The following is a 12721-nucleotide window of genomic DNA, read 5'->3' as shown; positions in this document are numbered from 1 at the left end:
TGGTGTGCGGGCTTCTCATTGCTGTGGCTTTTGTGGCAGAGCACAGGCTCTAGGCGTGCGGGCTTCAGTAGTTGTGGCACGTTGGCTCAGTAGTTGTGGCTCACGGACTGTAGAGCGCAGGCTCAGTAGTTGTGGTACACGGGCTTAGTTGCTCCCCAGCATGTGGGATCTTCCCGGACCAGGGCTCGACCCCGTGTCCCCTGCATTGGCAGGCGGATTCTTAACCACTGCGCCACCAGGGAAGTCCCGAGGCCTATATTAAGTGGAGCGTTAAACCAGGTACGGGGCCCTTCTAAACACACAGCCCTGTTTGACTGCACAGTTGGCATGCCCGTGAAGTCTCCTGCCTAACCCTGCTCTCAGCCTGCTGCACATTCACCCTGCCAGGCCTGCATCCAAAGCTAATAAAAAGAGTCTGAGACTCCCTGCCATCTGTGACTTAGATTTGTTGGCTGGAGCCTGGCTTCTTCAGGAAGGAACAGTGCGTTAAATGGAAAGTTGGAAACATCAGAGTGACCCAAAAACTCATAACTGTCTGGATTACAGCTAATTATCTTTTTTCCTGGTGGAGCATTTGGTGGGAGAAGGAAGAATCAGAACAGTGTAATTATGGGTGGTTTAATGTAGGGGTATAAGAATCAATGATTTGGTTAAATGGAGAAGGGGTTTGGTGAGGAGGGAACTAAAAGTAAATAACCAATGGGCATTTGGGTCTATACCAGAGGACTGAGGATAGATCCTCAAAGGGGAAGAGAGGAGTGGGGTCATGACCCACGCCAGTGGCTTGCCGTGATGGAAACCCTCCCCAGCAGGTTGGGTGTTGAGTGTTTCCAGTCCTGGGGCAGGTGGGAACAAACAGCTTAACACTTACAGAGTGTTAAATTATTTTCATTAAATATTAACACATTTAATCTTCATAACAGTCCTAAGAGGTAGGCAATAGTAATAATCCCCTTTAACAGACAGAAACTGAGGCATAAGGAGGTTAAGTCACTCACAACCCAAGCTCACACTGTTAGTAGGTTGCAGGGCTGTGAATCCAACCTTGCTGGTGCATTACCCTAGAGCTGTCTGCTCCCAGAGTTTTCAAAAGTACTTTACTGTTTGGGGGAACATTCTTTTCGTTTGTTGAAAATACAATGGATAAAATCAGTTGTCATTTATCTAGTGCCCAGGATAGGCCAGACACTGTGCCAGGTACTTTCACACATATCAATACCATTTCTAATGCTTGTAAGCCAAATACCATTTTACAGTTGAGGAAATTTAGGCCCAGAGACGTGGCCTGACCCAGCCCCCTCAGCAGGGAGGACCAGTCAGGATTCAGTGCAGGTGTGACAGCTTCCTCAACCTACATTCTTTCTCTCATCACCAGGCTGCCTTTGTGTTCACCTATGTATCTTGAACACTTCTACTTGTTTAGAGTGTTTCAAACTTTGTCATTTTGGGGTGGTCACACTGATTTTTTTCTTCCTCATAATACAGCGAAGGCAAATGAAGAACTTCATCTGTGCTCCTGCTGACGTCTTTTATGCTGCTGTTTATGTTTGGGACTAACAAACATATTAATCTCACTGCCTGTTGAGGAGAAACAAGAAACTTCTCAGGGTCTTCTTTCTTTCTTTCTCCCTTCCTTCCTTCCTTCCTTCCTTCCTTCCTTCCTCCCTCCCTCCCTCCTTTCTTCCTTTATTTCTTTCCTTCTTTCTCTTTCTTTCTTTCTTTCTTTCCTTCCTTCCTTCTTTCTTTCTTTCTTCTTTCCTTCCTTCCTTCCTTCCTTCCTTCCTTCTTTCTTTCTTTCTTTCTCTCTCTCTCTTTCTTTCTTTTCTTTCTTTTTCTTTCTTTCTTTCTCTCTTTCTCTCTTTCTCTTTTTTTATCCCAGCAATTTTCTACTGTCCTGTTGAGTGGGAACGAATTCAACGAATAAATCACATTGGTGTGATTAATCCTGCTGTCTCTATCCGGGTGTTCAAGATTTGGGAGGTGGAACATTCCAGTGGACAACGTGAGTAGAACACAGAACAGTTCAGAAAGGAAAAGACAAAGTCTTGGCAGGAGTTTATGATGCTGTGCTAGTGGGCGAGATAATTTGAAAGCCTTGCTTTTCATCCTCCCCCGCCCCCCCCGTGCTATCCAAGTTTTCTTAAAAATAAGATTCAGATACTTTGTTTACTTATTTTCTTGGCAATCTGTGTTGTCAAGAGAACAAGAGCTGTTTGCCTAGAATAGGTTTTTCTGGTGTTCTTGGAGGAGAAAAACTCAAAAAGCAAAGCCAATTTTTATTTTCATATCTCTAAGAAGAAAACGGTTCCCTTGAATGGGACGACTCCTATCTTAAGAGGGGCTGAATGTCAGTGAAAGGCAATTGTGGTTTCTCTGCTTTGTTCCAATTCACTTTAATAAGAAAGGCACATAATTGATGGGGTTTTTAGCTCTGTGCAAAGTATATTAATAGTTAGCACCTTTGAGTGCTTAAGTGCCAGCACTGAAGTATTATCTTTTTTTTGAGGTAAAATTGTTATGTAACATTGTATGTTTCGGGTGTACAGCATTATGATTTGACGTCTGTGTGCATCCCACGGTAATCATCACCAAAAGTCTAGTCACCGTTCATCACCATACACTTGGTCCCCTTTACTCATTTCCTCCACCGCCAGTCCCCTTCCCCTCTGGTAACCACCAGTGTGTTCTCTGTGTCTAAGAGTTTTGTTTTGTTCTTCTGTTTTTTAGATATATATGAGTGAAATCATATTGTTTCTGTCTTTCACCCTCTGATTTATTTCACTTAACATAATACCTTCATAATACCTTCCAACCACATTGTTGTAAATGCAAGATTTCATTCTTTTTATGGCCAACTAGTATTCCATTGTGTATAAATATATCTTCTTTATCCATTTATCCATCAATGGACCCTACACACAGTATCGTATTTAACCTCAAGCCGAGCCTGTGAGCTCGGTTTTTATCCCCATTTGACAGCTGATGAACCCAAAGACACTCATCCAAGGCTTACAGACCTGGTAACTAGCGAAGCTGGGATTTCAGTTAGGTCTGACTCCAAAGTCACTGCTTTCTACCGCAGTGTTGAAGGTAAACAAATGTTTCAGTGTGGTATCTATCTGTATTCCAGGAATGAATAACTCTATTGGCAAGTCAATGCAGGAGTGAAAAGTAAAGACTAAAGAAGACAAGGTGGCTGAGCATCAAATAAGTGGAAGAGTCCTTGCTGTAGGAGCTCAGAGAGGGGAGAGGTCAAGGAGGGCCTAGTCACAGCATTTCAGGAAATTCTTCCAGACAGCAGTGGGTCTTGGGCTTGAGTTTGGATTTGAATGGACACTTTCTTAACCTTTCTCACATAACTGGCTTCTTTACATAGCTGTATGTATCAATATATCTAAGTGTCTGCCTGTGTTAGCTACAGTGTTGTAATAAAACAGGCAATTTAGTAACAATGTAAACATACAGAATTGCGCATTTTAATAAGCAACAGGAAAAGATCAGTATCTGTTTTGGTTTCTTTAAAGCAGGGGTTGCCAGACTTTTGCCCAGGGGCTGAGTCTGGCATGCCACCTATTTTTATATGGCCCACTAGCTAACAATGGTTTATACATTTTTAAATGGTTGAAGAAAAATCAAAATAATAATATTTTGTGACATGTGAGAATTACATGAAATTCAACTTTCAGTGTCTGTAAATACGTATTGGAACACAGCCATGCCCATTCACTTATTTTTGTCTGTGGCTGCTAGAATGGCAGTTGAGTAGTTGCAACAGAGATAGTATGGCTTGCAAAGCCTAAAATTTTTACTATCTGGCCCTTTACAGAAAAAGTTAGCCGACCCCTGTCACAGAGTCAGACCTGTTCAAAATGCTCCCCATCAGCCACAATAAATATATTTTTTGGAGAAAATAGAAAAATATAGAAAAATACAGAAGTCTGCATCTGCTAGTCAGAATTGACTGTTGTTAATTAACCTTGTGCCATTTGCTTCAAATCCATTTACCAGTGAAAGGCATAAAACTTTACAACATTCCTTATGCTCCCCATCTCTATTCTTCCTTGTCTTTGTGGCAGACTGTCATTTGCACTCATCCCCTTTGACTTTTAAAGCCCTTGTATGGAAGCTTTGGTCTGTGAACAGTATAGACTGTATTCTGCAACTTACTCTTTTACTCAGCATTTTGTTTTTGGCTCTCCCCATGTCTGTACAAACAGATATGATGCATTCACTTAAACTATTGCATCATATCCCATCAAATGGCTATAACACGTTTCATTGATCCATTCCCCTGATGAACATTTAAGACAGTTGTTCCCAGGTTTTTACTATTACCAACACATGCTTCCATGTTGAAAAACATCAGAAGGGGCGGTCATCTTAGCGGAACACTCTGAATTGCTTGTGAGCGCCCCTGCAGCATGAAAGGGACTTTGAACCTTTAATTAATTTGGCCCTTGACTCAGGACTGAGCTTTGCAACCACCCAAGGACTGCGGCGTCAGGCAGCCCTTGTGAGGTCTTCTTTCGCCCCTCCTCCGAGTGCTGTTACCCAGCTGGGACACTAAACACACTCTAAGGGCTCCAGCAAAGTAGGGCGGCAAAGGGGTAGAATGTTTGGGAAGAATATGATGTATGTCACAAAAAAGCATCTAAGTAGTCTTCAGGAAAGCCAGAACTTCATTGGGTTTCCTGTAGTTTGGTACATCCGGGTGGAGGGGGCGCTGGGAAAGGAACACAGTTCCCAGCCTTTAGGGCGAGCCCCGAACAGCGGTCTATGGGGAGGCAGGTGCGGAAGGGGGTTTCCGCGAATGGGTGGTGACCCAAAATCCAGGCCTCATCCACCGCCGGGCGCCTGGTGCAGGGGCAGCAGCCAGGAGACGGGAGCTGAGCCTCGAGGCGGGGCCCCGGGTGACTCGCAGGCTTGGGAGGGGCAGCAGCCGGGAGACGGGAGCCGGGCCTCGAGGCGGGGCTGCGGGTGACTCGCAGGCTTGGGGAACTTCCCGCAGCTCAGACGCCGCCCTGCAGTCCCTGCATTTGACTAAACAAAGCGAGCGCAGCTGGCGCGTCCGGCCTGCCCAAGGGTGCCCCGGCCGCTGCGGGGAGAACCGGGGCAGGTGACGCCGCGGGCGGGGGCAAAGTTACAGCGCAGTCTCCCGCGCTCCTGCGCCCCAGCAAGGTCTCTGCCCTCCTCGCGGGTCCGCTACCTCTTCCGACCCCGCTCCCGTTCCGGCCTCACTTCCCCCCCACCTCAGCCTCCTCCCCTTTCTTCTCCCTTCCCTCTGCCGCGCCACTACTTTCGTCTCCGCCGCTCCCGCCTCCCTCCCCTCCCCGGCGCGGGGCCGAGCCCTCGGGGGCGCGCGGCGGGCGCGGGCGGCTCCGTGCCGAGGTTCCCAGCGGCAGCAGCCAATCTTTGCGCAGCCCGCGGCAGCGTCGCGCCCGAGCCCGGACCCCGCGGTTCCTCCCGCCCCCGCCCCCCGCGCACCCGCCGGGGCCGCGGAGAGGAGCGCGCGGCCGTGCCGAGCCCAGCGGAGCTGAGCCGGGGGCGCAGAGCGCGGGAGGCGGCGGCGGCGGCGGCGGCGTGGAGCCCAGGTGAGCTGGCGGGAGCTGGGCCGCGGGCGGGGGACGCAGCCGCTGCAGCCCCGGAGCCCTCGCCCTCTCAGGGTGCGGAACCACGGCCAGGATTACAGACAAAGCCCTGAGGCCGGCTCCAGGTTCCCAACACCTAGGGGACCCCACGTGCGCCGCCCCACGCCCTGCCACGTGGGGACGCGGCCCCCGGCGCCCCTTCCCCCGCGTCCTCGGGGCACCGGGGTCCTGGGGGTGGCCCCCTCGACTGGGCCGGGCAGGGTCGGTCCCGGAGTTTTGAACCATTGTTACCGGGGGCCGGGGCAGTCAAGGATCTTGGAGGCGGCCTAGGCCCACCCCCTCGCGTTTGACAGGTGGGGAAAGCTAGGGCGCGCAGGCGAGGAGAGGGCCAACGGACTTTGCGCACCCCCGTCCCCGCTCCCCTCTTGTCTTGGAGGCACACCTGGGCCGTGGTGGGTTGGACACCTGGCGGCAGGACCCTAGACCAGCAGCTGTGGGACCGGGGTCTCTTAGCCTCGCCTCAGTCGGCCCTCTGCCCCCGCCCCCTTCTCTCAGCCGGAACCTCACAGGCTTGGTCCTTTTGACCTAAATTCACCTCGGGGCCGCTGCCTACTGTGAACGCGGAGAGCTGCCTTCACCGGCACCCTCCGCCTGACTCTTGGGCTCGCGGGGATGCTGGGCCCGGCCCCGCTCAGCGTTGGGTCTTGGTGCCTGGGGTGCCACCCGTTCCAGCCTTGAGCTTTTCCTGGCTTCCCCACCCCCTGCACTGACCAGTTTGGGAAGCGGGGTGTTTTCACAGCTCTGCCAGCGGCCCTGCTTCTCTCACTTGGCGCTGAAGAGATTGCACCGAAGCCCCTCCTATCTCCCCGAGAAGGTTGGGGCAGAGGGATGGTGCTTGGGGGGCGGGGATCTCAGTGCCATCAGTAAGAGGGGCACGCTGGCCTGGGGTGAGGCAACTTTTACCTTCCTCAGTCTGGAAGTCCCACAGTCCTGGAGACAGAAACTTCTTGTGCCTTAGAGCTTTGCTGTCATTTACCACTCCCCCTCCCCTGGCTCTGCCCCCAGGAGACAGAGTAAGATAGCTCTGTCCGGAAAGACTCCCTTGTTCCTAGGGGAAGGCAGGGGCAGCAGCAAGGGTAGGCCTTTGGGGGAGATAGCCCTCCCCCCCACACAAACCACCTCACAAAAGCATACACTTTAAGAATAAACAGTGTGGTGCATGCTATGCAAAATGCAGCTTCGTGGTGGGTCCTGTAACTTCTTTCCAGATTGCTGGTCTGAAACTCTTCCTGTATAGAAAGCAGCCATTTGTAGGGAAAGCACACAATGTGTTTTTGTAATAAAAAGTGATAGCCATCATTTGATGGGCCCCTAACTTGGATGATAATAATAATAATGTTCATAACTAACATTTATTGAGTTCTGTGTGTTAGATATTGTGCTATGTGTTGCAGGCATTATCCCATTTACTGCCTACCAAAGTCCTGTGACGCAGAGATTTTTATCTCCATCGGAGAAGTGAGGAAATTGAGGCTAAAAACAATCCTGCCGTATTGCTAGGAGTTAGCCCATTTTATAGAAGGACTCAGAGAGGTTAAGTTACTTGTCCAGGATCACACAGCCAACCCAGGCATGTCAGGTCTTAAAGCCTTTGCACTTTACCACCTGTTTTAGAGCAGAGGCCTTTGCAAGGCTGCCCTCAGGTTCCTGGGGAGCCCACATATGTTTGCTAAAACAACCTAAGGAGTCATGGTGGTGTGGCTGATCGACGTGGGCTTGTGTTTGTTTCCAGGTTGTTAGTGGGCTGGTAGACAAATATATTCACTAATAACTATGCAGTAGTTCTCATCGGGGGTGGTTCCACCTTCCTGGTGAGCGTTTGGAGAAGTGTGGGGCGAATTTCGGTTGTCAGAATGATGCTGAGCACTCCTGACTTTTGCTAGGCAGGAGCTGGGGATGTCGCATATCCTGCAAGCAGGCCAGATTCACAGCAGGCGTGAAGAATTGCCCTGCCCTGAATGCCAGCAGTGCTCCTGTTGAGAAATACCAGGAGGAATAAGCACTGTGGGAGTGAGGAAGCAAAGGGCAGTGGGGGTTCTGGAGAAATCCTTTGTGGCAGGTGTGAATCCAGGAGGCTTCCTGAAGGAGGTATCGTTTGTACTGAATTTTGAAGGATGGGCTGAAAAGTGGAGATTGGATGGGAGTAGGAGGGGAAGGGACTAGGACGGGATGACCTAGCAGAGGGAACTTTCTGGAGTGACCCGGAATGCCCTCCTTGAGAACTGCATCCAAGATGGGCTGTTGGGTGGGGAAGCACCTCTCTCAGGAGGAAGGGATGGGCGGGAGGGCCAGGCCAAGCCTGTTTTCAAGGCTTTTGGGCTCAGATTTTAAAGTGGGCCGCAGAATCACCCTTACCCCATCATGAACCCATTTTATGGAAGGGCTTGGAGAAGCTAAATAGCTCGTTCAGGATCACTTGTGACCTCCGCAACATGCCGCCTTCTGGTGGTTGTGGGAAGCATATGGTTCCCATTTCCTTTCCTGATCCCGGGGATTTCGGGCAAATGCTATTTCAGATTTTCCTTCCGGTCAGAGGGCCTTGTTTTGCTATTTTTTGCAGATGTTTTGCTTTCCCAGTAGCTCCTCTTCTTTGGACTGGGTTAGAGAGCCCAGATGTGGGGTTCACTGGCTCCATGGTGCTGCAGTGGCCTTCAGCCTCACTTCTGTGCCTTCTTTCCTGGAAGACTGAGGAAATTGCATTTCCCTTTGGAAGTGACTTTTCTTCTTTCAGGCTGTGCTTGTTACAACTTTACTGACCTGTTAGCAATATGTGACCTTTTGTGTCTGGCTTTCATTGAGCATAATATTTTCAAGGTTCACCCATGTTGTAGAATATATCAGCGCTTCCTTTCTATGACCGAATAATATTCCCATGTATGGATATACCACATTTTGCTTATCCATTCATCTTTTGATGGACATTTGGGTTGTTTCTGCCATAAGAGCTTCTTAAGGCCACTTTGACCATTCCTTTGTCTCCACAGCCCCCAACTAATAAACCTCTGGGCACAAAACACTGTGTTGTCACTGAATTTGCAGGGAGAGGGTGATGGAAGGAAGGCTTTCCAAAATCAATTGGAGACAGCTTCCTGGAACAAGGTTTTCGAGACTCCCTTAACGCCACTCCCACCTGCTCCTCCACGAGAATCCTAGCTTTCGTCTTAGCCTATCGCCTCCCAGATCACCTCACAGGTATTACAAGTGTGATTTTCAGGGAGAGCCTGGATTTCATTCAGTTTCATCCTTTTCTGTCACGATTTGTTAAATGTAGGTCCCATGTGATTTTATTGGTATATATTTTGTGAGACCTTTTTCCAGGTAAGTAAATCCATAAAGTAGAGAAGGCCTCACCAGACAGTTGGTGCTTGAACCCTGTGGCCAGGCACGGAGTCAACTCAGTCTCCTGATAGCTTTGCCAGGAATGCCCTCCAAGGACGTGGAAATGGAGCAGCGTGAAAACTGAACTAGGAGGAAGTCTAGAAAATTCCAGCCCCTCAACCCCTCCCATTTGATGGCTGGGAAAAGTGGAGGGCAGAGAAGAAGGGAGAACATGGTCTTTTTAAAGAGAGCATCGTCTATGAGCCATGTTGTGTGCTGGGCACTTTTTTTTTTTTTTTTTTGTGGTACGCGGGCCTCTCACTGCTGCGGCCTCTCCCGCTGCGGAGCACAGGCTCCGGACGCGCAGGCTCAGGGGCCCAGCCGCCCCGCAGCATGTGGGATCCTCCTGGACCGGGGCATGAACCCGCGTCCCCTGCATCGGCAGGCGGACTCCCATCCACTGTGCCGCCAGGGAAGCCCACGTGCTGGGCACTTTTATAGAAGATTGACTCTACAGCTGCCCTTTAGGTAGGTTGCTGCAGCTTCATTTTACAGCTGAGAAAATCAAGGCCCAAGTCCCCTGAGATCTGTATAGTTTCCTGACATACCTTCTAATCCTGAGCTCTCACGTCTCCCTTGGCCTCCTTATGATGCCAAACGATGCCCGTTTTCTCATGGAGTGGAATCCACATTCTCCAGGAGGTTATGGTGTGGAAATAATTTCCAAATGCTTGTGCTCTCAGGAAAATAAGATTTTGAATGATTATTTTTTCTTTCTTCCCTGATTGGATCCCTTCCCCGATAAAACCAAAAAGAGGGGCATATTTAAAAGGAGGTGAGCGCTGTTAGACTTCATAGGGAAGACCTCTGGCTCTGGCATTCCCTGCTGGGGCATGCTAGTGACCAAAATGGTGAAGGAACTATTTTAGCTGCCAGTGTTTTCAGTTTCAGTCATGTGCGTAGTGTTGCTGCTGAATTTCCCCCCTCAATTATGAACCATTTTAAGGATAGAGAAAAAACCCAAAGTTTTGTTTTGTTTTTGACTGGCTCATGGTTTTGGACGGCTGGAAGGAGAACCAGGAGGTGATGGAAACGGGACAGAGCAGGCCGCTGGCTCTGGAACCCTGATGATCTTTCATTGAACCCACACTTTGGGGAGGGGCTGGTGACAAGCCCTGCCCTGGGAACCGAGGAACACTGGGACTTGGTCCTTGTCCCTTAGGAGCTCTTGGGTGAGGGTCTGGAACTGTTGGGGATCGCTTTGGAAAAGATGAACAATTGTAGCATTTTTCCCTTTTGAAAAGGAAAGAAAATTGGAAGAGTCTGTTGTGCCCTTACCCTCACCCCATCCTGAAAGCTGCTGAGCAACTATTTTTATGTTGTCCCTTTTTATCCCGTTGGCTTCTGTAAATAGTTGAGAGATGGCGGTTGCAGAGATAAAAATGCTAATTCCAACCTGGAGAGGAGCGACTGATGGTCCCCCAAGGAAATGGGGGGAGAGGCCAAGGTCTTGCCCCTCTGCTTGGGCATGAGGTAGGAAGTGAGTGGGAGTGGGTGGGGAAGGGACGTTGTGGGAGGTGGCTGAGATAAGCCTCTGCTGGAGAAGTTTAAATGGGGAACCAGTGGTTTGGGTGGTGGGCAGGGTGTGGAGGAAAGGACACCTCCCTTATGGGTTTCTAAAGCTACTTTGGGATTTTGCCGTTAAGGCCTCTGGCAGAAAGAGATTTTATTTAGATTCTTCCCAGACAGTTCTCCTGCCCTCTGGGTACAGGTGTCAGGGACAGGGTTGGACCCCGGGAGCCAGCTCCCAGCCCCTCTTTGGCCCTGCCTGGGGTTGCTTTGTGCTGGAGGCTGGGGAGGGAGCAGCTAGATTTAGCATCACCTCCAAACAGCAGGGAAGAAGGAGGAGAAGGGCTGTGAGTGGGCGAGGCCCGGATGCCTGTGGATTCCCAGCCAGCCCCCTCCCTCTCTGATTTGTCAAGCTACAGAATGTTGGAGGCAAAGTCTTTTTCTTTTCATTAAAAATTGAAATTTCAGTTGTTTCCCAGCCTCTTCCTTAGGTTCAGTGAAAGACTGGGATGGATTCAGTAGGAGAAGAGGAAGGAAGTATGATGGTCCCCACCTCCCTCTTCTAAATACCCCCAACATCCACACCCACACTCACCCATTCACACTTACTGGCTCTTCAAGGCAGGGGCCTCCTGTGCACACCTGGCTTTAGGTACCGGGTGTGTGATGCGGGCCGCTTCTCCGTGATACTTCATGATTGACCCACCAGTAGCTCCCTAGGAACTCTTAAGGCAGTGGAGCTTCTCGCTCCGCCAGCATCCAGGGCCGAAGGGGACACATGTCAGGGGTCATGCCCTGGCCTAGCCTAGAACCTGCTGGGCTGCCTGGGAGAGATCATCTCACCTCCCTGGGTCTCAGCCACTCCTTCTGGAGCCCTAGTGCGTTGATTATGAAAGCTGTGAGAGTGCGTGCAAAATTCTTGTGACACAAATAAGGATGCGAAATTATGTGCACACTTTGCTTTTAATTTTGTAGAAAATGATGCATATGGATAAGAATTAGAAGGGAAGATGAAAAGAGTTAAGTTGGCAGGTTGTGATTAGAAACAAAAATTTTATTTTAATGTAAATTAAAGCCAATTGAGGGGCTTGAATTTGATAGCCGTTGAAGTACTTTCTTGGCAACAGCTTCTGTTTAGGGAGCATTTGCTGTGTGCAGGGGCCTGTGTGGTAGGTGGGGTAGGTATTGTTATCCTCAAGGTCAGCAGCTAAGGAGAAGGGCTGTACCCCTGATCACGATGTGCCCCCCTTTCTAGGAGCCTTTGATTTCACACCTGTGCCCTCCCAAACTGCTGTGTGATTTGGGGCAAGTCACTCAGACTCTCTGTGCCTCAGTTTCCTCATTGGTGAGATCATGATAATAGTAACTAACTCATAAGTTTATTGTGATGGTTAAATGAGGTGATACAAGCAAGGTGCTTAGAATAACGCCTGGCACTTGGCCAGCAATAAAGAAGACTATTCATCACTGTTACTGTATCTACAACTACTATGGCTGCCACGGTAGTGATGTGATTCTTGTGTTAAAAGTACTAGTCAGTTTCTTCCCTTCATTTCATCCTATTCTTAAGCCCTTTCCTTCCCTGTTTTTGATTTTTTTTCCTTTAAAATTAAAAAAAAGAAATTAAGAATGAGTTTGGAAGTTCTTGTTTCTGCCAAACCATCAAGGTGAAGGCTGTCAGGGGAGTTGCAGCTGCCTGACAGTTTGGCCTGGTTGGGAGCCTTAAGGTGTAGGCAGCTTATCATCTGGCAGGGAGCTTAGTGGAAAAGCTTTTCTGTCAGTCAGCTCTGTGTCATCTGTCCGTTAGGACCTTTGATTGTAAATGACAGAAAACCAACTGCAAACTAACTTAAGCAAAAATGGGAATTTATTGGCTCATGTAGTTTAAAAACTCCTGGGGTAGGTGGGCTTCAGGCATGGCTGGATCCAGGTGCCCATGCAGTGTCTCCAGTTTTAGTTCTTTTCTATCTTTTGGCTCTCTTCTCTCTCTGTCAACTTCATTCTAAGGCAGGGTTCTCCCAAGCCCCTGGTAACTCTAGAAGTACATCTTCATTGCTCTGTGTGCCACAGAAAGAGACATTCTTAATACTTCCACAAAATCCTAGAATAAAACTTAGTAGACTGACTTGGGTCACACATCTACTCTTTTTCTTTTTTTTAATAAATTTATTTATTTTATTTTTGGC

General features: G+C 49.2%; 1 protein-coding gene across 2 annotated transcripts in view; it reads left to right on the top strand.

Moving 5' to 3' along the window:
- The first annotated feature begins 5039 nt into the window (after positions 1-5039).
- CAMKK2 (calcium/calmodulin dependent protein kinase kinase 2) overlaps positions 5040-12721 on the top strand; it is a 56669-nt gene continuing 48987 nt past the window's right edge. The window contains exon 1 of one of the 2 annotated variants that reach the window (XM_067700907.1): positions 5040-5178. The gene's annotated coding sequence lies outside the window, so the exon portion shown is untranslated. Of the gene's footprint in view, positions 5179-5486; positions 5592-12721 lie in introns of those variants that run through there. The other variant, XM_067700906.1, reaches the window with a different exon arrangement.

Source organism: Pseudorca crassidens, chromosome 12 (genome assembly GCF_039906515.1).
Source record: "Pseudorca crassidens isolate mPseCra1 chromosome 12, mPseCra1.hap1, whole genome shotgun sequence".
Lineage (NCBI taxonomy): Eukaryota > Metazoa > Chordata > Mammalia > Artiodactyla > Delphinidae > Pseudorca > Pseudorca crassidens.
This window is presented reverse-complemented; position numbering and strand designations above follow the sequence as displayed.